General features: G+C 40.6%; 1 long non-coding RNA gene and 1 other non-coding gene across 3 annotated transcripts; one reads left to right on the forward strand and one right to left on the reverse strand.

The window, feature by feature from the left end:
* Positions 1-800: 800 nt before the first annotated feature.
* On the reverse strand, positions 801-24544 carry LOC112929045 (uncharacterized). Of its 2 annotated transcripts, XR_011998063.1 has the most exons (5): positions 24384-24544; positions 6708-13358; positions 2578-3834; positions 1522-1637; positions 801-1373 (listed from the first exon to the last, which is right to left on the reverse strand). It is a non-coding gene; the product is annotated as an uncharacterized lncRNA (long non-coding RNA). The 2 variants fall into 2 exon arrangements; XR_011998062.1 differs by having other exon boundaries at positions 1522-3834.
* On the forward strand, positions 5442-5553 carry LOC112929164 (U6 spliceosomal RNA). The gene has a single exon (XR_003236882.1). It is a non-coding gene; the product is annotated as a U6 spliceosomal RNA (small nuclear RNA).
* Positions 24545-25769: the final 1225 nt, after the last annotated feature.

Raw genomic sequence — 25769 nt, forward strand, 5'->3', positions numbered from 1 at the left:
GAGGAAAGACTTCCAAAGGCCTGGTCAGACAATCAATAATGGCCAGGGCTTTGACTGTCTAATGACAGAAATTCAGCAGATGGAATGGCCTATAGCATATGCTGTAGGGCTACAAAATAGTTACTTCTGATGAAGAGAGGCAAAGGGACAAAAAGCCCATAGACGTGGCTGTCAGTTACTATCAGTATTCTATTTTCCATGAATGTAGTATTATTTAAAATAAATTACTATGTTAATCAAAAGAGGGCCTTGCACATGAGCCAACAATGAAACTGTGTCATGGACCAAGGATTAGAATGAATCTAGTTTGTGCTCCTGGGTCAGATATGCCTCTATCTCAACAAGGCAAAAATTACTACTCAATTAATGAGTTCCCACAAGGAAAGTTGTTCTTAAGATATGACTGGAAAGGATGACAAGCAGAAGGAGAAGTTTCCCTGCAGTGCTGGTATGTTCTTGGTCTTTATCCGATGCTGGTTCCTTGGATAGGTTCACTTTCTGAAAAGCCCATGAACTATATACTCATGATATAACTGTCTGTGTGTATCATTTTTTTCAAAGAATTGAAAAAAACTTTTTTTAACTGTCCTACCTGTACATAAAATCCAGCGGATCCAATATGCATATATAAGAGCACCCCAGAACAAGACTGGAAGTACATATTTCCTTTTGGTGAATTCCTTCAGGAAATAGGCTAGAAGCCTGTGCCAAGCTGAGCCATATTGGAGCCCAAAGCAAAAGGAAAAATCAATAATATTGATTTGGGTTTTATTTAAATTTTTTGTATTTTGTTCATCATGGACGTTTTCCACCTTAATTTTTATTTAAAAAAAAACATTCCATTAAAATGCTTTTTATCTTGATTACTGAACTTCTCGGCACCAATTTAAATTTTGTACCATCCTAGTCCCAGTCCCAGTGGTAACCAGAAACAGCTCATCATTGATTCTGGCTCATCAAAAACCCAAATTCCATCTTCCCCATGGAAATGTCCCACACAACCAAACTCACAAAAAAACAACTCTGAAAATGACAGCTTCCTTAACAATAACATCAGCCTGTCCACTGATGTAGTCTATACGTTACTTCCACATTATCTCATTTATCCTCACCGTAAGCTTGATGAAGACATCAGTAATATCTCATTTGTAAGTAAAATGAGGCTTTGCCTTGGTAGGAAACTATCCTTTCCAAGATTATTTTGAGCAGAGACAGTGTATAAACTGATCTCTCTATAATTATCAGTGTCTAGGACAACGTCTTACAGTTCAAAGGGTCAGGTTGCATGCCTCCAAATCCTGGATCCATCATTTCCTAGATGGCTGTGTGACCTTGAGTAAATTACTGAATTTTTCTAAGCTTCATTTTGTCATCTGCAATAGAAAGATAAGAATAATTAATTCCCTGTGAGGATTATATAAGATTATCCATGCAATGTACTTAGCAATGTGTTTGGTACAGAGCAGGTACTTAATAAATGTTAACTATTTTTGCATGCAGTACAGACTTGGAAATACTCACAGAAAGGACCAACTGTCACGATAAACTTTTGGTTGGGGGCACCTTTCAACTGCCATCAAATCACCCTGAGATGGGAGCTTCCACTGGAATCTACTATCAGAAAAATTATCTGAATCCTGGAAATAGACAAAAGAGATTATTGAGGGTTTTTTCAGTGCAGTGCTGATCTTGACTTTCTATTTCCAGAGCTATTTTACAACTCTGTAAGGGCACAGGTTAACGTGTAGAATTTTGAATGGTGGAGATGCAAGTAATTTAAGGCCAGGAAGCAGATACCCCATAGATTGCAATGTATGGCCCTACTGGACTTGAACCCAGCAATTTGTGTGTGTGTGTAATATAATTATTCTATGTCAAATATATATATGTACATATATTAGATATTCTATATATTTATTATATTATTTGAGAATCTGGGGATATACACATAAATATGTGTATATCTTATATATTTATTATATATTATTATATACCATAATTATATATAGCATAGTATGTATTATATAACAATTGTATTTATATAACACATACTGTTATAACATAATTATGTCATATATATAATATACATACATACATATATAAATATATACATACATTATACATACATGTATTTTATACACACATGTATGCATATATCCCAAGCTTTTCAAATGCTCTTTGGACAGGTTTCAACATATTACTGGTTCTTTAATTAATTAATGAGTTGAATAAAATCTTTGACATGTATTTCTTTTGTATTTGCATGAGTCTTTTTTTGTTGTTTTTAGAGTCATGATTTTTTTAACCTTTTGAAAATTATACTTTAATACCATGCACAGAGACAAGGCTTCCTCTGGGGGCCCCAAAACAGTCCTTTAAGGAAGCCATGTGATTCCAGGCTGATCAGAAACATCCCAGCAACACATTTTAAATTGAACTGGCCCCTTGCCTCAGGCACAGACAGTGTGGGAGCTTTAGGACTTCACTCCAGAGCTCCACTGAGGAGCTTTCCTCCCCGGTTTCCAAAGAGGGCTCCAGGTCCGAGCCAAGACTGGACCTGCCCCCTCTAGGGCTTACCAAGTATTTGGCAAAGTGCAGAGATAACATTCTGTGCAAATTTCCTCACATTGTTCTGCCTGGCTCTGAATGCTCCCAGATGGGATACTCTAGAGATAAATGACGGGAAAAGGATGGAGGACTTGGGTCTCCCCCTCCACACATCCCAGGCATTCCCATTATTACCTTCCAGCCACTCAGGATGAATGTGACCTTGTCTCACCTTCTCATTCTGCTACTTTCTGGCAACAGCTAGAATTAGAAAATCTCTTACCTCCTTTGGAATCCCAATGAAGATACTCTCCTACTGGAGTCAGAATAAAACCTTAGTGCCGCGGATAGGGCTTGTGGTAATAGGCAACTGTCTCTGAGTGCTTCCTTTGTGGGGTGCAGCAGTGAGAATGAATGGGGGAGCCATATTCTGGTATCCTCTTCTCTCAGCCTTCAATCTGCTTCCAACCAGGACTTCCTAGTTTTCTTTCTGCTCCAACCCTATCCCCAGATCCCTTCCTAATTGCAAGAGAAAACTTCTGATCAAAGCAAAGAGAAAAAGAGAACCATCATACCTTAGCCTTAATTTTTAAAAATCATTCACTCAACAGATATTTATTGAGTTCTTTGTATTTGCCAGATATTGTGCTAGGGGCTTGGGTCACAAGCCCCTAGCAACAGATATTTATTGAGTTCTTTGTATTTGCCAGATATTGTGCTAGGGGCTTGGGTCACAAGAAATCCCAGCTATTCCTGGAGTTTATATCCAGTGGGTAAGGAGGGAGATGTAAATCCCTAAATAAATAATACTGTTACAGATTGCCATGAGTACTATGAACTAAATACCAGGGGTGTGGGGACAAGGTAGAGCATCTCCCCCAGATAGGGTTGTTGGGGAAGAGTTCTCCAAGAAGGAGATACTTGAGCTCAGGTGTAGACAATGAGGGAAAAGCTAGGCTGGGGAAAGTGTGGAGGGAGAGAATAGAGGGACCAGCAACCAGTGTCATGGTGTGTGAAGAGTCTGGTGTGTGTGAGGAGTACTGAGGGCTAGCCAATCCCCAGGATGGCCCCCAGTGAGTCTCATCTCCTGATACTCATGCCTTTATGCAAGTCCCCCACACAGTGAGTTAGGCTGGTCTACATGGCCAATAAAAATTTGCAAAACTGAACGAATGTACCTTCCAAGCCTAGATCATGGAGGGCATTGCAGATTCTGTTATGCTCTCTTGGATCACTCAAGCAGCATTATGATATGAAGCAATCCACATGGCAAGGACCTGAGGCCTCCTGCAAAAAAGCAAAGTGAATCAGCCACCTTGGAAGCAGGTCCTCCAGTCAAAATTCCAGATGACTGCAGCCTCATGAGACACCCTGAACCAAAGCCATCCAGCTACAACATTTCTAAGGTCCTGATCCACTGAAACTGTGTAAGGTATTAAATGTTGATTGCTGTCATTTATGTGAGCCCTGGGTAATTGGTTACACAGCACTAGTTAACTAACATAGCCACCCAAATGTGGTGAGCCAGGCAGAGAGTGGTGGCAGAACAGTTAACCATGGCCAGATCACATGGTGGCTGGGGGCTACAGTGAGTGTGGATTTTATTCTAAGTTTGATGGAAATTTAAGGTATGTTTTACACAGAAGACCAGTGTGATCTAATTTGTGTTTCACAAACAGCATTGCATTGTGGAGAATAGATTTTAAAGGGATAAGAAAAGAAGCAAAGAGACCAATTGGGAAACTATAGCATTGCTCCAGGATGTTCGGAGAGATGAGGGTGGCTTGGACTGGGCAGGTGGCTGCAGAGATGGAGAGAAGGGGATCCATTCAAGATGTATTCTGGAGGCAGAATTATAAGGACCTGTTGATAAACTGGACACAGGAGATTAAGGAAAAGGAAGAATCAAGACTGTATGAGTCAGGGTTCTCCAGAAAAACAGAACCAATGAGATAGATATGGACTTATAGATATAATGATATATAGAAAGAGAGTTATTATAAGGCATTGGCTCACATGGTTTTCAAGGCTAAGAGGTCCCACAATCTGCCATCTGTGAGCTGGAGGCCCAAAAAGCTGGGCATGTGTTTGGGAGCCCAGAGGGCTGCAGACCTGGTGAGTGGATTCCAGTCTGAATCTCAAGGCCTGGAAAGCAGGAGTGAGGACAGCAGGAGGTCAGTGTCCCACTCAAGTACAAGGCACAGCACAGACTCAACCTTTCTCCACTTTCTGTAATATTCAGGCCTTCAGTGGACGGGATGGTGCCCACCCACATTGGGGAAAGCCATCTACTTTACTCAAGTCAACACCGACTCAAATGCTGATCACTTCTGGATAAACACCCTCATAGAAACACCCAGAAATAATGTTTAGCCAGATAACGCTGTATCCTGCAGCCCAGTCAGATTGAAACATAAACTTAACTATCACAAAGATGACACCCAGTTTTTCAGTTTGAGTAACTGGATGGAAGGCGGTGCCATTTACTGAAATGGAGGACACGTAGAGGAATGGGTTTGGAGGTAACTGAATCAAAAGCAAAAGCGTAGCTCCTCTCCCAGTTTTGTTTTGTTGGGTTTTTTTTTTTTTTTAATATTTGATAGCCTTTGGTACCACATGGGTATAATTATACAGACATGACATTAGATACACATTATCAGCTGAGTTTTATTCAGTAGTCTTCCTTCAGCTACTTGGACCCTTGCACTGTTCAAGATCTGCTTGCCCTTTGCTCTCCTCACAGGCAGTTGATGCCACAGTCCAGAGTGACCGCAGGGCTGTTTTGGCAATTGTACACTTAGCACACATTTCACTGAGTTTTCCCCCTCAGAATCCTGGGGGTCTGCTCATTTATAAAGGACACAATCTTGTCCCTTAAGCCTCCAGAGAGTGTGGTGCTTGCTTCAGCAGCATATAGACTAAGATTGGAACAACACAGAGATAGATCAGTATGGCCCTTGCACAAGAATGACATGTAACCTCTCCAGAGAGTATAGTATGATTCTTTGCTTTAACTGATTTCTTTTGCCCCTACTGTTCTGTTTGAGTTTCTTTATTTGTTTGCACTAAAGATTGATTTGTTTAAAATTGGATATCGGGATCCCTGGGTGGCGCAGTGGTTTGGCGCTTGCCTTTGGCTCAGGGCGCGATCCTGGAGACCTGGGATCGAATCCCACGTCGAGCTCCCGGTGCATGGAGCCTGCTTCTCCCTCTGCCTGTGTCTCTGCCTCTCTCTCTGTCTCTCTATCATAAATAAATAAAAATTAAAAAAAAATTTAAAAAAAAAATAAATAAAATAAAATAAAATTGGATATCATAAGCGTAATTCAAAAGCAAAGTCTTAATTATGCTCTGTATAACAGATTAATGAGAACAAGTAAATAGTCATATTACAGAGAGTTATTGATGAAGGGCAATGCTTTGTCAGGCTAAATTAACAAATGAAGTAAGGCCATACATTTTAATGGGATTTGGTGGTTGTGCTGTATTATTTGCTTTTGTTTTGTTTTTTAGCAGAATAGAGGTCAATCTGAGGGCATGCAATGAAAATATTTCTTCCCCACTAAAAGTAGTAGTGTGTTTCAACTCCAGATGATGTGCCCTATTATGAGGGATTTCAGAATAGAATTGCTCTTACCAAGTGGAGAACTGTGTTGGTTGTCAGAGGGTCTCAGTACAGGCAGCCCCTGGGTCAGGTCCTAAGGTCTGTCCCACCCTTCCTGGCAGCACTCAGCCCGGCTGCTCTCCCCACTGCCTATTGAAGATGCCAGGCTAAATCTCACAACGTCAAGTCTCATAACAGTTATGCCTTGTTAGCCATGACTCCAACTCTGTCCCCACACTGTAAGTTCCAAGGAGCTTAGTGGCAACGAGTGAAGCTTATTACAATGGATTGCCCCAAGGACTTAGCACAGTGTCAGTAAATGCTGGCTGTTTCACTCAAAAGAAAGAAAGGAAAAGTTACATATATGAATGCAAATATAGATATGGATGATACACATACTTATGAATGGAAAAAAGACCAAAGAAAGTAAAATGAACCATTGGCAAAGGTACGTCTGTGAAATAGGATGGCACTTGATTTTTTTTTTTTTTTTTGCTTTTCAATATTTTCTACAATAAACATTTGTTCATTTAACAAATACTTTTTGTATGCTTACCACACATTAAGCATTGTACTAGGCCCTGGGGGATATAAAGATGGAATAGACACAAAATACTTCATGTAAGCAAGTCTGAAGGCAGTCTTTGGAGGTAGGGTAAGCTTTCCATAAGAAGTAACATTTCCATCAAACCTGGAAGACAAGAACTGCTATTACTTTTACAAGCATGTTAAAACAAAGGGTTTAAAAATTAGTATTGGCTGTTATTAGATGAATGGAATTGAACATGGAATGTGAATAATGAATGAATGCATGCATATATGAAAAATGAATATAAAATTTTCAAAAATCAGAAAAATCAAATGACTGTCCACTTACCATCAACTTGAGGATAAATCATAAGTTGGAAAACAATTGCCCAACTTTTAGCCCAGAGTCGTTCCTTCAGGCCCTTCCTACTCAAAAAGTGTGGTCCAAGGACCAGGGGCATCAGCATCACCCAGAACTTGTTAGAAATTTAGAATCTCAGGCCCTAGCCCAAACCCACCGAATCAGAATCAGCATTTTAACCAGAACACAAATGAATTGTAGACACACTGAAGCTTGTGAAGGGCTAGGCTTGTCATTCCCAGTCTCAAGTGCACATGAAAATCATCCTGGAGCTTATACAAATTTAATTGCCCAGGGTGGCTTGGTGTTTACACACACAAGTCCTGAGTCTCATTTCCAGTTTCTCTCACTTATTAACCATGTGGCCTTAGGCCAGGTGCATGACTTTTGGCACCTTGGTTTCTCCAATTACGCAGTAGCCAGCTACCTGGCTCCCAGGGCTTCCTGTCTCCTGGTATTTACGCTCTTCTACAACCCACTCCCCTGAAGTGTGGGCTAGGCTTCATATCTTGCTTCTAATGAAAAGAATCCAGTAAGAGTGATAGGATGTCATCTCCAACTTTAGGTAACAAAAGCTCCCATCTTGCTCATGCACTAACTCGGACGAAGCAAGTTGCCATATTATGAGCTGCCTACATGGCAAGGGACTGGGGCCCTGAGTCTGACAGTCACAGCAAACTGAATCCTGTCAAAAGCCACATGACCTAGTTCAAAAGTGAATTCTTCCTAATCAAGCCTTGGGGTCACAGCAGCCCTGGCCAACACCTTGATCACTGACTTACAAGAGATGCTGAGCCCGAGGACCAACCAGCTGCTGGATCCACAGAAACTGTGAGAAAATAAATAAATTTTGTTGCCATGAAATTTTAGCAACACATAGATAACGCAAATAACCAATAAAATGGTAATGATGTAGCACTCATTGATAGAGTTTTTGCTAGATTAAATAATTTCCAAGAAGTGCTTAGAACAGGGCCTGGTGTATAATAAATACGATTTACACTTTGCTATTAGGTATCATTAGAAAGCACTGATGCCCTGAGTACCTACTGAAGGATGTAAGCACTTTCTCTATCACTAAATGGCCCTAGTCCCCTGTTTTCTGAAAGTTTCCTTCTCTACCTTCCTTGTCATTTAACTGTTGCTCCAAGTTGGTGTCCCTGGGTCTGGCAGTTTTTCCTCACCCCAGTAATAACTAAGTAAATAAACTGTGTCTAATCTGCTATAGTCTGGGAAACCTGACAAATAAATGTGTTATTTGTGTTAACACAATAAATGTGTTATTATTGTGCCTAAATCAAAAGTAAAGAGGCTCTGATTTAGTATCCGAAAAAGTTTTCCCATGATACAATTAAAGCCTTTTGGTTTGGTGTGTGTGTGTGTGTGTGTGTGTGTGTGTGTGTGTGTGTGTGTTTTAATCCAAAGTGTTTGCTACCATCTTTTCTGATGCCCAAAGACCCTGTTGTTTCAGTTTCTCAGCTATGTCATGGTCGGTGAGGCCACCAGATTTAGGAGACGTCCTCTCCTGTCTGCTATGAGATGAGTACATTCTACACCAATGATGTCATTCATTGCATCTCTGATTCTCATCATGCCTAGGCTCACTTTCTCTTAGCCCAATCCAGAATGTGTTGATTTCAGTCAAACAACACGATTTGTTTGTAGTGCCTCAGTTTAATGAAATTTAATTGCTGCCATTTGCTGTCAAGAGTCCTAATTTATGCACAGGGTTTAAGGGAGATGTGTTAGACAAGCCTCATCTGAGATCTGGAGAGTAAGTCGCATGTAAGTGTATGCGGGAGGAGAGAGAAGGCTGGAAGATGGTTTAAGGCGAAAGGAACAACTTGCATGGGTTTTTCAAGATGAAAGAAGTAAGGCAAGTCCAAGGCCCAGGAACAACCCAACGTGGCTAGAGGGCAATGCAGGAGGCAGAAAGTGCACTAGATATGAGAGGGACCAAAGCACAGGGCCCTCACATACTGGCTAGGAATGTAGGCTTCGGTCTGAGGGTATCGGCATGACACTGAAGGGCATTATGTCAGAGGTTGGCAAACTGTAGCTCTGAACCAAATCTGCCCTCCACCCATTTTGGTAAATACATTTTTACTGAAATAAAGCCATAGCCACTCACGTACACAGGATATGTGCTCCTTTCACACTACAAACACAGTTGAGCAGCCATAACTGAGACAGCCAAGCCTGCAAAGACTAAGTTATGTACCATCTGATTCTTTACAGAATTTGCCAGTCCCTGTTTTAAGCTAATGGGTTCTATGCTCAGACCTGCCTTCTGCACAGATTCTGGGTGCTGATCTAGAATGTGCTGACACGGGGGCGGATCTGCTGCTACCCTTCCCTTCTTTGTACCTCAGCAGGGGCTAGCACACAGTGAACTGTCCTCATGTAAGAAAGATTAGGGGGAGGGCGAGGAGGAGGCTCATGGTTTGCATGGTCCACAGAGAGGTAAATTAGAGTCTACAGGAGCTGGTTACATTTTTAATAAACAAAGGGCATTTTGGAGAACAAGAGAGACAAAATAGAAATATGTTGTTTTCCTTTTGTTGATACATCTAAAAATATGGTGGCAAGTTAAGTACAAAAAAATCTAGAGCGGGTTAGTAGTTTAAAACAAAACAAAAACCAAAAAGCCATCCCCTTACCCCACCCCCAGGCCTGACGTCTATGTGTACAACCACTCTCTCCTTGCTGATGGTCTCTAAGGCAGTACAAACCTGGGGGCGCCGTTCTGCAATCCAAGGAAGGAAAGTCCCAACCATGTGAGAAGAGACCCCACAGGTCCCAAATGCACAGTTGCTCAGGTTGCACCCCTGCTCGGGTTGACTTGGGAGCAGTGTTTGCTAAGAAAACAATTGTTATTCTCTAACTTTGGTGGGAGTGGAGGGGGGCGAGCTAGAAAACATGAAGCCAAGGGCAGTTGTTTCTCCAGGACAGCTGGCAGAGACCCAAAGTACAAAGTTGTCTACAAACTCTCGAATCAGTGTGAGACTTGAAAGAGAACTATGTGCTGGCAACGTGGGCTGGCCCGCCTTGCCAGAGCGGAATTGAAACCATACCTCTACCTCATGCAGACATCACCCAGTGGAAGGATGTTCTTATAAATCCCAGCCTGGAGGCCATCTCATCTGCAGCCCCTCCCTGTTCCCCTTCTCTTTCACTCCTCAAACCAGAAGAACTTAATAAAAACAGAAGGAGCACATCTCTCCAGAGCTTCTCTGAGCTGAAAGAAGTAGAGAAATAAAAATACACAGGATGGGGCACCTGAGTGGCTCAGTCGGTTGAGCATCTGCCTTCCGCTAGGGTCATGATCCCAGGGTCCTGGGATGGAGCCCTACGTGGGGCTCTTTGCTCAGCAGAGAGTCTGCTTCTCCCTCTCCCAGTCCTCCTGCTGTGCTCTTGCGTGCTCTCTCCTCTCTCTCTCTCTCTCTCTCTGTCAAATAAATAAATAAAATCTTTTTTAAAAAAATACACAGAGGATGAATATAACCTCTGTGCTCACTTCTGATTGGCTTCCAGGGGACTCCGCCATTGTGGCCTATTTGATCAGGGCCACAGTGTGCGATGCAAACCCATGGGCATGGGGGTGGGGCTCCACAGTGCCTGCAGCACCACGAGGCCCTGATCTAGCTGCCTTTACCTGAGCCACTCTTCCTGGTTTCTAGCACACGAATTCCACGTGGATTTATGAAAATCTGACCTCTGTCCAGAGAAACTCTCAAATTAGCCCAGAGAGAACACAAATAATTACACCCTGGATTACTATACTTGCATTGAAAACCAAAAATGCATCACAGCCACGGAAGTAGAGAAAATATTTTTCTGTTCTGGGATAGACCCCATTGTTTCTACTGTTTCCTGAATCTGGCTGGGCATTCAGGGTTCTCCATAATTTGACACAACTCTCTCTCCACTTTCTCCCTGTCACTCCCTTACACAAACACTGTCACACAGATTTTGTCCTTAATTCATGCCACAGAGACCCCAGCTCCCATCTTTGCTCTGGCTTGCATGTACATTAACCTCAGCCGGTCCCTCCACATCTTCCTGATACTACAGCAAAAAGCAGGAAGCACCAATGTATCTACAAAGAGATAGTGTTCCTCCACAAAGCCCAGTTTTCAATCCATCTCAGAGCCAGGAATTTCATTTGGTAAATACAGGAGAGTATTTTTGGCCAAAGCATTTTTGCCTCCTGCACGTCTCAAAGGGAACATGATGTTAAGTCTTCTTCAGAGTCCAAGGATATTGCTAGAAATTGGTGGTCTTTTCTATATATTTTATCTTCTTCCTGGTAATATCATTTTGCTACAAGTTACCAAAAGAAGGGAATTTTTTCAAAAAATGTTGCTGCAAACAAGACTGAAGTCTGTATTTTAGTTCACTCCAAAGTGAAAGCATAAATTGACTTACTACCTAAAAATTTAATCTTAGTTGGGAAGATTCAGGTGATGAGCTATGTGGATTGTCTCTATAAAAAGAAAAATAGAGTCCAGAAAATTTGTCAACATATATGTGTTTGTCAGACTGAACTTTCTGTAAAATTAACATTCTATTTAATATTCTGATTAAAGTTCAACCAAAAAAAAAACCAGAACAAATTATAACATTAGCTCTTATCAGATTAGCAACAATAAAGGTCAATAATGAATATTACTTTAAGCAAGAACCTAGCACTCCTTCAGTGGCCATTTGAAAGCATTGCTCCCTCCCTCCTTCTTGAAATGTACTCTTCTCCTAACTTCAACCCCCTAGTGTTCCTAGTTCTCCTCTGGCTTCTTTTTATTTTACTTTTAGGCTCATCCACTTCTACCCAACCATTAAATAATGGAGATCTTTAAGACTCCACTCTGGGCCCTCTTTTTTCCTTCCCCTGTGTATTTTCCCTTGAGGTGATGGTGTACATGCTCCAGGGTACAGATGATATCTCTAAATTGATAGCACTTGTGGTGGATTGAATAGTAGTCCAAAAGGGTAAGTCCAATCCTACACAGTATCTATAATGTGACCTTATTTGGAAATAGATTCTTTGCAAATATGATCAAGGTAAAGATTTCAAGATGAGATCATCCTGTATTTAATTTGGACCCTAAATCCAATGATGGGTGACCTTGTAAGTGACAGAAAAGGAGAAGATACAGAGCCACCCAGAGAGGAGAGCCATGTGAAAACAGATTGTAGTCATGCAGCCCTAAGCCAAGAATTGCCAGCAGCTACCGGAAGCTAGAAGAGAAACATGAATTAGATTCTCCCTCGGAGGTTCCAGAGGGAACCAACTCTGCCAACACCTTGATTTTGGACTTCTGGCCTCCAGAACTATGAGAGAATACATTGCTGTTGTTTGAGCAGCCAGATTTGTGGTAATTTGTTACAGCAGCCCTAAAAACTAATAGAGTGCCCAAATATGTAGCTAAGTTCTCTGGCCTCACCCTGAATTCCAGACAAATATCTGTACCTGCCAACTTTATGTCTCAGAAGAACCTGGACTCAATGTGTCCCTGATGTAATCCAACATCTTATCCACCTGTCTGAGCCAGGGCTCTCCAGAGAAATAGAACCAATAGGATATACAGTTGACCCTTGAACAACATGGATTTGAACCACATGGGTCTACTTATATGTGGATCTTTTTAATAAATACAGTACTATAAATGTACTTTTCTTCCTTATGATTTTCATAATAACATCTGCTTTTCATGTCTTCTGCCCATTTTTTGACTGAATTTTTTTTGTTTTTTGGGTGTTGAGTTTGATAAGTTCTTTTTTTTAAGATTTTATTTATTTATTCATGAGAGACAGAGAGAGAGGCAGAGACACAGGCAGAGGGAGAAGCAGGCTTCATGCAAGGAGCCTGATGTGGGACTCAATCCTGGGTCTCCAGGATCATGCCCTGGGCTGAAGACGGCGCTAAACTGCTGGGCCACCAGGGCTGCTGAGTTTGATAAGTTCTTTGTAGATCTTGGATACTAGCCCTTTATCTGATATGTCATTTGCAAATATCTTCTCCCATTCTGTGGGTTGTCTTTTAATTTTGTTGACTGTTTCCTTTGCTGTGCAAAAGCTTTTTATGTTGATGAAGTCCCAATAGTTCATTTTTGCTTTTGTTTCCCTTGTCTTTGGAGATGTGTCAAATAAGTTGTTGTGGCCAAAGTAAAAGAGATTGCTGCCTGCACTCTCCTCTAGGATTTTGATGGATTTCTGTCTCACATTTAGGTCTTTCATCCATCTTGAGTTTATCTTTGTGTATGGTATAAGAGAATGGTCCAATTTCATTCTTCCACATGTTGCTGTCCAATTCTACCCCTGAAACAAATAGTACAGTATTTGTTAACTAAATTGAATTTAAACTAAAAATCTAGAAATCTTTAAAAATAACATCTGCTTTTCTATAGCTTACTTTATTGTAAGAAGACAGTATAGAATACGTATAACATACAAAATATGTGTTAATCAACTGTTTATTTTATTGGCAAGGCTTCTAGTCAACAGTAAGCTATTAGTAATTAAATTTTGGAGAAGAACTAAAAGTTATAAATGAAAATAAATAAATAAATAAATAAATAAATAAATAAATAAATAAAAGTTATACATGGATTTTTTACTGCCCAAGAGGTTGGCACCCCTGACCCTGAATTTTTCAAGGGTCAACTGTATATAGATATACATGAGTAGGTTTATTATAGGAATTGCCCACCCACCCACCCCCCATGGTTATGGAGGCCAAGAAGTTCCACAACCTGTTGTCTGCAAGCTGGAGAACCAAGAAAGCTGGTGGTATAATTCAGCCTGAGGCCAAAGGCCTAAGAACTAGGGAAGGAGGACCCGGGGGGAAAACTGGTATATAAGTGAAGACCTGAGAGCCAGGAGCTTCAATGTCCAAGGTCAGGAGAAGATGAACATCCCAGTTCAAGAAGAGAGAAAGAATTTGCCCTTCCTTTGCCTTTTTATTCCATTCAAGCTCCAAACAGATTGGATAGTGCCCATCCACCTTGGTGAAGACATATCTCTTTATTCAACCTACTGAATCAAATGCTAATATCTTTCAGAAACACCTTCACAGACATGCTTAAAAATAATGCCTTGTCAGCTATCTGGGCAACCTTAGCCCAGGCAGGATGGCACACAAAATTAACCATCACAAGTCCACCCCTTGCAACTTGACACCTACATGTATCTCCTTAAACAAAATAAAGACATTAACAAGGTCATAATTCTGTCTAACAGGACTCAAGTGTTCTGTGTAGCCACAAATGCACTAACCCCTTCCCCAGAAGAGAAGGTAACTGATGTTTATTCTCTCTTTGACATCCTATAAACTTAAATTAGTATGGTTTAAATTTAAGTTAAATTTACTTAAATACTATGATATAAAGTCAGTGTATCTTATGTTACATGATGAGGGAGCAAGAGAGGAAAGAAATCAAAGATATTATTTAATATATGTACATAGACATAAAATAAGGAGGACACATGCCAATTACAGTCCTTATATTTATAACTACCTTCTTCTACTATCTATTCTGTATCCCCTTTGCCTTCACCAAGTACCTCAGCTGGTTGTAGTTCTTTACCTGGTTGGATGACACAAAGCTTCGTTCTTGAAGGATCTGAGCCATTACTAGTGCTGTCTGAATTGGGTTGTAGTTTTCCACTGACCTTAACTTAATCAAGGACATAGTGAGACTAGGAGATGCCTTAAGGGATCTTCTGTATTCCAAACATGTCCTCCTTACTTTTCCTGTGGAAGGGTAACCCAATCTCCCCTTGGTAATTGGGATCAACCACCAATCAGCAGAGTAATTCTCTTTCTTGACTGTTGATTCAGAGGCACTGGGTAGGAGTCCAAAGTGGCCCGGTGGCAATTATAACTTCCAGTTCAGTGGGGTCATTGTTGTGCCTCTTGGTGGAACTAAGTCCTCTAGACCAGCAGAACATAAAGTCACAGGAAAAAGGGAGACAAAATTTTGCTCATTTCAGTGCTCCTACAGGAGATCAGGTCCACCTAGAGGCTCTGAGGGAATTCAAATCCCTAAGCTGATCCTTTCTTATCACTACTTTGTCAATGACATTAGGAACAATCAACCAACATTATTATATTCCTCAGTTTCCTGTAAATGTTTGAAAGTATCATGTACAGAGGCCCCACCTACTAATACCATCACCTTCAGAGGTTAGGATTTCAACATATAAATGGGGGAGGTAGGTAAGGGGGCCAGAATATGAAAACAGTAGCACTGCCACAATTTAGTGTCCTTCTGTGTCCTCAACTCTGTGGGCAGTGCCAATATCAATCCAGTTCCATAAGCCAGTTCTCTGAATGTCACCAATGACACTGCCCTCAATCATGTCCCTGTAATCAATCTCCAAACCCACGCAAGTTTACACCCTACCTATCTCTTGAGTATACACATTTATGTCTGGTTTTACTGCCACCACCTCAGTCCAGTGAGCCATCAGTTCTCACCTGGACCACTGAAGCAATCTTCTAACTCATCTCCCTGCATCAAGTCTTATCCTACAATTTACTCACAGCCCAGCAGCTAAAGTAATCTCCTCAAAACATAAATCAGGTCACATCATGGTCTTGCCACAACCTCTCAAAGGCCTCATATGTTCCAGTTCTCACCTCAGCCTACAAAGCCTGGCCTGGCCCCCAACTACTTTTCCAGCCATATCTCATACCATTTTCCCCTAGCTCCCTGAGCTCCTGCCACATCAGCAATTTTTTCTAGAAACTTCCATACACAGCAGTTAAGAGACTGTGTAGCAAACACCCCTACATTCAAATCCTGCTTTGTCCTGTTCTAGTAGTGTGACTTGGAGCAACTTACTTAATCTGTGTGTGTGTGTGTGTGTGTGTGTGTGTGTGTGTGTGGTGAGGCAGGAGGAGAGGTGGAGAGGATAGTCTGTTTCTTCATTTGGAAAATGGTGATAACAGTAATTCAGAATTTATAAAGCTGCTGTAAGTATGAAGTGACCAAATTCATATAAGTCATGTAGCATAGCATCAGGTACATTCTTTTTTTTCAAGACAGAAAGATAGAGTGAGTAGTGGGGGAAGAGGCAGAGGAAAAGTGAGGGAGAAGGAATCCCAAGCAGACTCCCTGCTGAGGGCAGAGCTCAACAAGGGGCTTGATCCCTCAACCCTGAGATCATGACCTGAGCTGAAATCAAGAGTTGGATGCTTAACCAACCAAGCCACCCAGGTGCCCCTCCCATTCATCCTTCAAACATTACCTTCAAGAAGCCTTCACCAACTACCATCTTGGCCTGGGATCCCCTGTTATAGGACTACATGGCCCCGTGTACTCATCCCTAGCTCTTATTATACTAAGTGCTAAGTTTTACCACTTACAACTCCTCCCTTACCAAAGCAATCCTTTATCCAATGACAAAAACATCCAAACCTGGAATTCCTTCTTATGGGATTTTTTTTTAATGACCATCTGTTTGTTTGGGTTTTTTTTTTTTTTGATGGTATAATAAATACATCGAGAGAAATTTGCAAAGTGAGTGGCAATGAAGTGATTCATTCAGCAGGTGATGGCGGGTTGCATCAGCTATGATGTTGCATCACAAATAATGTCATATCAGTTCCCTCTTCACCATGTAAACAGATGGTGTGGGTCATAATGACAGATAAAAAATAATCCCCTAAAGTACTTCTCTATAATAATCTCAGAGTGGGCTATAGGTGACTTACCAACGGACAAGAGACAGTACAGATGTACTGAGAGAGTAATTTGAAAATACAAGGCAAATGCAAATACAGGATATGAATATTATGTTCAAGAGCTTTAAATATCCTCTCCTTAAGATCTTCAGAGGCTCCCATCAGCAGATTTTCCTCCAAACTATACTTTCAGCAAAATGTGTAAAGACCAAGGACACTGACAACAAAATGGCAATAATGTTAGACTCTCCCTGCCAGCAATGACTGTTTTTGTTTCTGTATCCCCAACATCTAGCTTAGAGTCAGTATCATGGTAAATGTTCAACAAGTGTTTATTGGTAGAATGACTGGATGTTTTTAGATACTGATTAACGACACAACTGTTCTGTACACAGAGCCCACAAGAAGTATTGCTCGCAAGTATTTTAACCTGAAGACATCAATCAACATGTAATACTATTCCTATGTGGTGGTTTGGGCTCCCAGAAGCCAAACCCCCTGATTTCCTCTGGGGTGTCTCTCCCCCTCCACTCTCACTCTTTGTGTACCCCTGGAACATGAAAGTGAGTATCCATCTCTGGCTACAGTATCGGACGTGTGACCCAAACCTGGCCAATCGAAACATCATACCCTCCTGGGATGTGATGACTCACTCACTGGTTCAGAGATGGGCATGTGATCCAAGCTGTGGCAATCAGTCCAATAAGAGATCATCCTGAGACTTTGGTTTAGACAACCAAGAAAGGGTTTCTGAGAGCTAGACTCTTTTCCACTGGTTTTGGGTAAGTAAAGTTGCAAGACAGGAATGGCCTGAGGGCTGAAGGTTTCTGGCAGTTAAGTGAACCCAGAAGAAGAATAACCAAAAGGAGAAAAACCAGGTTTTACTAATATTTTTGGAGCCCCTAGGTCTAGCTGTACCTGAACTCATCTTGCTCCAGGATTTTTGCCTTGTGACCCAACAGTGGTTTTCTTCACTTAAACTAGCTTGAGTTGGATTTTCTGCCACTTGCAGCAAAGAAGGCCATGACTAAAACTCTCTTCTGAACACATCTGAATTTTTTGATGCTCAGAAGTTGAGAACTCCAACTTTCATACATTATACTGAGTAGTTAATGATTCAGGTCTCAGGACACTGTAGTAGGAGTTACAAGCTTACAAAGGTGACATGAAAATCCAGACGGTTGTACAACACAAGGGCTACAGTGATGTCTGTGAAAGTTTCCAAGGACTCAAACAGTTAAATGTATCTGAAATTCAAACATTCTTGGAGTGAACTCACATTTAACTGGAATTGAGAATGCATACAGTTGCCCCTGTTTCCATTGTAACACCAAATTAGTCCTTATTCATTGGCCTTATTTATTTTCACTCACTTACTGCCATTAGATATTTGTCCTGGCATTTTAGTCAGGAAGACGTTAGCTGGGCCTAATTGCTCAGACTGTATTTAACAGACGGCCTGTGCTATCAGATAGCTCTGGAAAGAAAACAATAGCAGGCTTAACATGCAACTCAAGGAATGCCAGGTATGTAGTCATAAAATCGAATCATTTCAGAGCCTTAGATGAGCTGCTAATCGTCTCTGTGGCCTGAAACGTTAAGTGCCGCCAGAGCCAGCTAATGAAAGGCTAAACTCATTTCCAACTGCTAAAAGGTATTTTTGAAAAGATAAAAATCATGACTCTCATACAAATATAAAATGAACACGTCAAAGATTCTATGTGATTCATCAATTAATGAGGGCAGCCTAAGGTGCTAAACTGGTTCAAAGGAGAAGTCAAAGAGCAGACACATATGCAGACAATCATAAGTGCTGACTGTATTTCAGAAATGCTTAGATGCATTTGCTAAGAGATGAAATGCTGGTTTCCTCCACCAGACATTCATTTGTACTGAATGTGGACAAGAATCTTTTACATTACTATGGGGTTTTTTTCAACTTGCAGAGTTAAAGGTGCAGATACAATTAAGTAACTCAAACTAAAGAACTGGATAGTGCCCAGTATTCCATAGGATACTCAGGAATCCCTCCCTCTCTTCACCAAAGATTTGTGCAATTTTTCCTCTCAGTATAGGACATTTTCACTAAACTAATATATATGACACATGTTTCTGAGCATTTTTGTGATTTTTGAAAAACCTCCCTGAGCCTCAGCTTCCTCTCTTGAAAAAAGGAAATTCTAATATTCATTTTGTAGAGAGTGGTAAAGATGAAGTGCAATCGTGTATGGGAAATGCCCTAGAACCTCGCTAGATACCCAGCATTTAGCAGCGTTGGGAAGAATTTGGGCTTCCGTAGAGAACTATGCACAGTCTAGAGCATATCCTTCTGGGTTATTGGATTCTGATTCTACGGGGGCTCTGCAGCTTTCATTGCCTTTGAGTTTTTCTATGGCCCTGTAAAATGTAGATAACCAATAGCAATGCAAGTAATTTTTGCCTATAGACATGCAAACAAATTCTGTCCCATGGAGGGATAACCAAATCCTCTCTTTAAAAAGCCACTTCTGCAGCCAGTTGCAAAATTCATTTCATTATTTCTAATCTGTCAAAGTGTCTGCATTCTAACTTCTCCTTTAAAGCAATAATAACATCCATCAAAAGCTGCCTTCCCAAATGTCACCAACACAACGTCATGAGAAGACGAAGCTAAATTTATTGCTTACTGCAGTAAAGGAGATTACCACCTGGCAAAACTGTGGCAGTGTCTCTGAAGAAGGAAGGGAAAGTCAGCATGTATTAAGAATTGGAGTTAGATATAAAGGGGGTTGTCAAAGCAAGGGTCTGATTAGTATTGGGAAAGGTGGTGGAACAGAAGTCCAGGATTGGTGGACATAGCAAGGTGAGGACCTCAAAGCGAAAGATTTGAAGAATCTTCAGGAAGTTCTGTAATGAACAGTCAAAGTATTTCTGGGCAGCAAATTCCTGGAAGAGTAAAGTCATGCTTATGAAGACTGAGGAAGAGCCCAAAACCAGGTTAATGTAAAGAGTAAGGTGTGGTTTTGTTCTCAATGCCCATGCTGGGTGTAAGGGTAGGCAGATCGGTTCTCAGCACCTCCTGAGGACATTCTTCAGCCTGCACTGAAGAGTAGATCATTAATATCTAGGGGTGTAATAACCCAGATCGTTGCAACTGCTCTTTGAGGTGTCATAACTGCATTTCAAAATTCCATCAATAGTTCCACTCAACTTTCCCATAGTGGTTGTTTCAATCTCCAAAACAGTCAGATTTTCCAATTCTTTCTGCTGGCCTTTTGCTGTATCATTTGCTGGGATAATGGCTGAACAACATTTACAATTCTATAGATCACTCAGAACACAGATGAGTACTAACTGAAGTGATTATGATCAGAGTTCACTGTCCATTTCTGGTATTTATTTATTTATTTATTTATTTATTTATTTATTTATTTATAAAGAGAAAGCCCGTGCACTTGAAAGTAAGTAGGAAGAGGGGCAGAAGGAAACAATCTTTAAGCAGAGGGGCAGAAGGAAACAATCTTTAAGCAGACTCCCTGCTGAGCACAGAGCCCAATGTGGGGCTCGATCCTATGACTCATGAGATCATGACCTAAGCAGAAACCAAGCTGCTCAATTAACTGAGCCCCTTATCATCCACTTCTGAGCCAGGACACCCAGATTAAGCTAAGAGAACAATCTACCTCCCAGTATGAAAATCCACAGAACCAGTTATGGAATCTTTAACCAAATTACCTAAATAACTGATTTCCTTGTTTACTTCTCAGATATTTTTAGTAGCATTAAAGGTCCAAGAGAAGTCTGCAGGAATCTAAGTATGATATTCTTCCTCTAAAACAGAATACATTCCTCCTTGAGGCAGCTTTGTTCTAAACAACCGCAAGTGCAATTTCATAATCCTCTTAGAGGAGGAGATCTATGATGTAGGGGGAAACAAACTTTTCCTCCACTCTTTTAGGTTCCGTATGGGGGCCTGCTAATTAAACTGACAAAAGACAAATTAACAAGAGAAAAAGCATACCAATGTGGTTTGATATTAGTATATCTATTTTTCCATGCGTGGAGGTCTTCATAGAAAAGAAATGAAAGGGACACCTGGGTGGCTCAGTGGTTTAGAGCCTGCCTTCGGCCCAGGGCATGATCCTGGAGTCCTGGGATCAAGTCCCACATGGGGCTCCCTGCATGAAGTCTACTTCTCCCTCTGCCTGTGTCTCTGCCTCTCTCTCTCTCTCTCTTTCTCTCTCATGAATAAATAAATAAATAATCTTGAAAGAAAGAAAGAAAGAAAGAAAGAAAGAAAGAAAGAAAGAAAGAAAGAAAGAAAAAGAAGTGAAGACCTTAAAAAAAGTGGTTAGACCTGGGAGCTTATATACCCTCTTAACAAAAGGTGATAAATTATGGGGAAGTGACAGGACAAAGGAAAGGGGGTTGGGAAGGAACAGTAAATTGTGAAAATAAATAAATAAAAAATAAGGCTTGCTTGGTAAGGCTTGTTATGCAGATAAGAGTTGGTCTCCTCTTCTTAGCATGGAAAATGGGATCACCTTTACAAATAAAAATGTATGTCCTCTTCACAAAAGGAAATCTGTGCACTGATTTTAGGCAGAAAGGGGGAGGGCAGAGAGTTCTCCCTGTGTCTGCTATTTCTCAATTGCCTTCATCTCAAAATTATTCTTGTGCCAAAGTGGCATATTTGGGGGTAGCATATGCTGATCCCTTTAAGTGGCTTTAGTGGCGTTGTATAAATTGCCTGCTCTTCTCTCAACCATAGCATGCTGGATTTCCCCCAACTTTCCAAGCTTCTTATTAAGCATGAAATGAAGAGACCTCGGGCAAGTCAAATCCAGAATTCCCCTGAAGTACTAAGAGATCTCCTCTTTCTCCAGAGGACAAGCCACTGGGCCAATAAATAAATAAATAAGCCTTTATATTGTAAGTAAATGCAATAAACAGTAAAACACGGAAACAAGCCCATCAAAATTGAGCAAACTTTGCTGAAGTTTTTAACACATTTTATAGCTTTTCAGACTCGCTTGCACATACTATAATCTTTTTCCCTTAACAATACCACACCTCATTATCTTGCATACAAACTTGAACCTCTCTGCCAAGATTGCTATAGTGGAGACTAAATTCGATCAATTTCTTTAATTTCAGGTATATTTAATTACAACTTTTAACCAAAGAAACTTCTGTTTCACAGAGAGAACTGGAGAAAGCAGGAAGAGGAGTGTGGATAATTGTTGACTACCCCACATCAGCATTTTAGCACACCAGCAGAACTTGTGAATACATATAACACAACTTTCTACAGCCATACACATCCTTTATACAGTTTCTCAACATGGCAAAAATGAGCATATCCATTAACAGGTCCCAAGATAGCATACAAAAATTAGAAGCAAAAGTATATCCATGTGAAATTAGGTTTAGTGACCAGTTTCAATATTCTCTCTTACTTAGAAATGATCTAGCCATTCAATGAACACCCATTAACTCAGATTAATATCACTCCTAAAGGTCTTGGAAATGAATCTTCCAGGTGACATATTGTAAAATATAATCACTGTTGCAATTAAATTTTCAGAATAAATCAACACAAATTTTTATTTTTCATAAATATAAGTGTTAAGTAGAAGTAATGCTAGTTTATTTGGTGAGTACAGTGAACCTGTGTAGGTTTAAGAACATACCCACGTAGAATAAAATCATAAGCTCCTATTATGCTTTACCACTATAAATCAGAGAAGACAGTTATTTTTTATTAAACTAAAAATAATAAAACAATTTCAAATGCAAAATTATATTTAATGTATTTGAACTTGGCCTCTTAAACCATTTGAGTTAAATTTCTATAAGAATATTCTTTTGGAGGCACCTGGGTGACTCAGGTCATGATCCTGGGATCCTGGGATTGAGTCCCACAACAGGCTCCTTACAGGGAGCCTGCTTGTCCCTCTGCCTATGTCTCTGCCTCTTTCTGTGTGTCTCTCATATGTAAACAAATTTTTAAAATCTTAAAAAAAAAACAAGAATACTCTTTTTAACATATTTAAAGTTATTCGATCAATTTCCTTAATTTCTGGGCAGCCCAGGTGGCTAAGCGGTTTAGCGCCGCCTTTAGCCCAGGGCATAATCCAGGAGACCCGGGATCAAGTCCCACGTCGGGCTCCCTGCATACAGCCTGCTTCTCCCTCTGCCTGTGCCTCTGCCTCTCTCTCTTTCTGCATCTCTCAGGAATAAATAAATAAAATCTTGTTTAAAATTTTCCTTAATTTCTGGGATTTTTTGAATATTCAATTGAGTAATGCCATCCTTATTTGAAATAAACCAATCAGAAGAGCTCCTTTAATCTTTAAAGAAATTTCTGCTCAACAGATCCCTTTGAGCACCTCATCAATCAATCATTTCATCTGTTACATATTTTCTCTGCTTTCTTAACCAAGACAGGGCAATTCTTTCCTAAAGTATTTTGTTTATGATATCTATAACTATCCTCATCAAGAGACTCCTTCCTTTGGAGCTGAATGACTGAGATGAGAGCATCTAGATGTTTTATCTGTAAGGCTATACATTTATTCTGGTTTCTACTTCATTTTTACCGTTTTCAAATTGCTCAGCAAGTATTGGAGTTCTGGAAGTAGGGTTATTTCCTACTCTGGTTCATGCTTTTGTATTCAATACTCAATTTCTGGCTTAATATCATTTATAAAAAGTGAAGGTCACATCTGCTTCTAGATCTTCTCTCAAATGCTGTCTAAAGGTCAAATGGGCCTATCCCTGGAGTCTCCACACTACTCATCCTCTCTTTACTTGAGACTGAACTAGAATCTTATCTACTTTCATAAGGCAGATCTGAGTGATAGACTCCAAAAGACCTTATCCAATGTGTAGAGTTTCTCTGACCCCCTCCAATTTCCTATGAAATTCAGGGTCCCTTGAATTATTATTGAGAGCTTCCAATCCTGCTGTTATTACACATTCACAAAAGTATTCTAAGTTCCTCTGTAAATTTTTCCTGTCCTGACCGGGCTCTCAGCTCAGAGTGAGACCAGAGCTTGAATTCAAAGGAAGGGGGCTTGTCAGTTTTGAAGGAGGTTTACTTTTAAAAGACAACTGAGCTTAAGAGAGTGTGGCAGGCCAGGAGAGAAGAGGAGAAAATGAGAGGGAGGACAGAGGCAGGGGGAATGGCAGAGTACAGAACTGGGGGAAGCAAGTAGGATGAAGGCTATTATTAGGTTCACATTGTGATTTAGGAGGATCTAAAAGAGAGACAGCATTCAGTTTTTATTTTGCTTTGGCCAAAGAATCTCTTAAGGAGATTTTGGAAACTGAATGTTTTGGAATGCTTCTTTATGCCAGTTGAGAAATGAGGGCAGTTGGAAGTTGCAAGTTTGGTCCTTGTTTGAACTGAACTTCTTAGTCTCCAGGGTCAGCTTAAGGAAAGAGTTTATTTGAGAGCCAGCACCCATCCCCTTCCTAATTGATTTCCTCTTACTGATGGACAACAAAAATGACAAGGACAGAGAGAGACAGATTTCCACCAATGATATATACATTTTTTCAAATGTAGATACCTAAGGAGAGTTTCTTAATCCTAGGAAATGAAATAAACTCAACATCTTTGAGTTAAATGAAAGAGATCTAAGTTTCTAACCAATGCAAGATCTACTTACCTCCCTATCATCACTGTCAGAAAGTCTCCAGGCAGAAGGCTCAAAGGACCTCAGAGGGACTTTCTGCTTCCTATTCAAGGGCATTGGCCATGGCAGGGAGATCTCGCTCCTAACTGGATCAAAGCTGAGCTTGCTGCTTTCTAGTCTTAAGAGGGAGTGCCACCTCACAAACCTTTGGCAGTGTCTCAGAGAAGGAAATGCAAAGTCAGAATTTATTCAGATTTGAATTTTTGACTTAAGGAAGATCTTTCAAAGTCCTGGTGAGGATTGAGTAAGGATCATGAAACAACAGCCCAGGATTTTTTAAGATTGTATTTATTTACTTGTTTGTTAGAGAGCGAGAGAGCATGAGCAGGGGGGAGGGGAAGAGACAGATGGAGAAGCAGACTCCCCACTGAGCAGGGAGCCTGAAGTGGAGCTCCATCCCAGGATCCTGGGATCATGACTTGAGCCAAAGGCAAAGCTTCACCGAATGAGTCACCAGGTGCCCCAACAGTCCAGGATTGATAGAAATAGCAATATCAGAATTTAAAGGCAAGGAATTCAAAGAACCTTAGGATGGGTTTTTAAGAAAGTTCTACAATTAATCAAACCGTTCTCTTGGGCAGCAGACTCCTGGGGGAAGAAGTCATGCAAATGAAAGCAGGGAAATAGCACAAAGTCATTTTAATATAGACAATGACTCGTGGCTTCGGTTTCTGGTGTCCAATCTAATTACAAGGGTGGGAGGTCTCAGTTCTCCCATTGCTTCTGTCACTCTTACTTAATTTATGAGTTAAATAAAATCATTTTCATGCATTATTTTATATCTATATGAAAGTCATTGTTGCAGGAATTCTCTGGCTTAGTGCCAGCCGTTCTTACCACTTGGAAGAATGAAGAAGTAGATCAGACAAAGACTGGTGGGCAGCAAAGCAAAGTTTATTGAGCAAGAATATAAATGTCCGGAAGAGGGAGGGAGCCTGAGAAGGTTGCCTTGGAGTTTCTACGTTTAGGGTTTTTTCTTTTGTGGAACTCTCTTAAGCAATCAGGGTACACTGAGTCATGCCAATTAGGGCTTGGGTCACATATCTGACTACCTATTAGGTTAATGTCTATGTGCTGATGGTCTTTTTTGCTGACATCTGGGGGCTTATGTCTTAACTGCCTCTTGCCCTTGATGGTGACAAATGCTTTGTGGTTAATTGTCTTATTTTAGGACATTTTGCAGAAGTCATTTCTGCAAAGGCTGCAAAGCAGAATGTTAGTGCAGTCCTATCTAAGCTGTAAAACATGATGTTAGTGCTGTTTTATTTTAGCTGCCCTGACTCCATATTTTCTTTTTGGGGACCCTAACCCTGACTACCTAACTGTCCAACTCATTCCTAACATCATGATTTTATCTCT

Source organism: Vulpes vulpes, chromosome 16 (assembly GCF_048418805.1).
Source record: "Vulpes vulpes isolate BD-2025 chromosome 16, VulVul3, whole genome shotgun sequence".
Lineage (NCBI taxonomy): Eukaryota > Metazoa > Chordata > Mammalia > Carnivora > Canidae > Vulpes > Vulpes vulpes.